Source organism: Phalacrocorax aristotelis, chromosome 11, assembly GCF_949628215.1.
Source record: "Phalacrocorax aristotelis chromosome 11, bGulAri2.1, whole genome shotgun sequence".
Classification (NCBI taxonomy): domain Eukaryota; kingdom Metazoa; phylum Chordata; class Aves; order Suliformes; family Phalacrocoracidae; genus Phalacrocorax; species Phalacrocorax aristotelis.
In genome coordinates this window covers 10,295,181-10,296,058 of record NC_134286.1, presented here as the reverse complement: position 1 = coordinate 10,296,058, position 878 = coordinate 10,295,181, and positions in this window count along the sequence as shown.

The window sequence follows — 878 nt, the reverse complement described above, 5'->3', positions numbered from 1 at the left end:
ACAAAGCTTTTACACATTTTACAAAACTAAGCGCATAGGCAGAGAGCTCTGGTTTGTGCTGCTGCTTCGGGAAACGCTGTGCTTGTCAGAAGTCAGAGATAGCCCATCAGAAAGCAGTTGTAACCCAGCTAAGGGTGCCAGAGAGCAACAGGGGTGGGAGGTCAGCACACAGAGAGCATCGAAGGAAGCCTAAAGTTATAAACAGCCTGCCATCATCACACGCATCAGTGAAGGAATGCTGCTTCGGCTCAGAAACAGGTATCGTGTGTCACAGCAGGTGTCTGCTGTGCGGGTATTCAAAGGAAAAGCACTCCAGGTTTCAAGGGAAGCCACTTTCCTCTGTGAGTTATTGCTGCCTGGTCATTCATAATTCAATGGCGGAGGAAAAATGACTGGAAGATCACATGGCAATTTATTGGAAGGAAAATATAGGGAAAATCAGATACGGAACCATGTAATTTAACTCCTGCTACCAGTTTCAAGCATCCATCACAGAAGTTGATGAGAAAAAATCCTTTAAATACTTTGTAGCAATTGATCTAACAGAGTGCCTTGATTCTCTGATTCTCACGATTTCCTTCATTCTGGTTCCACTCTGCGGCCAGGCCTTCACTCCCCAAGTGCTTCCACAGCGTTTAAGAGCGGGGCCTCCATTTGCACGTCACGGGGAAGGTCGCAGCCAGCACGGCCGCGTTGGGCGGGAGGAGCAACCGTGACAGCAGCACCAAGGCGACCGGAGGCCCGAGAGCCGCCGCTGCCCCCCTCCACCCGCGACCCCGCCCCCACCCCTGCTGAGGGCCGCGCGCGGCGGCTCCGCTGGGTGGCGCCCTGACGTCACGCGGCGGGGGCCGGGCCGCGCCCTCCCTCCCCTCTCCGCC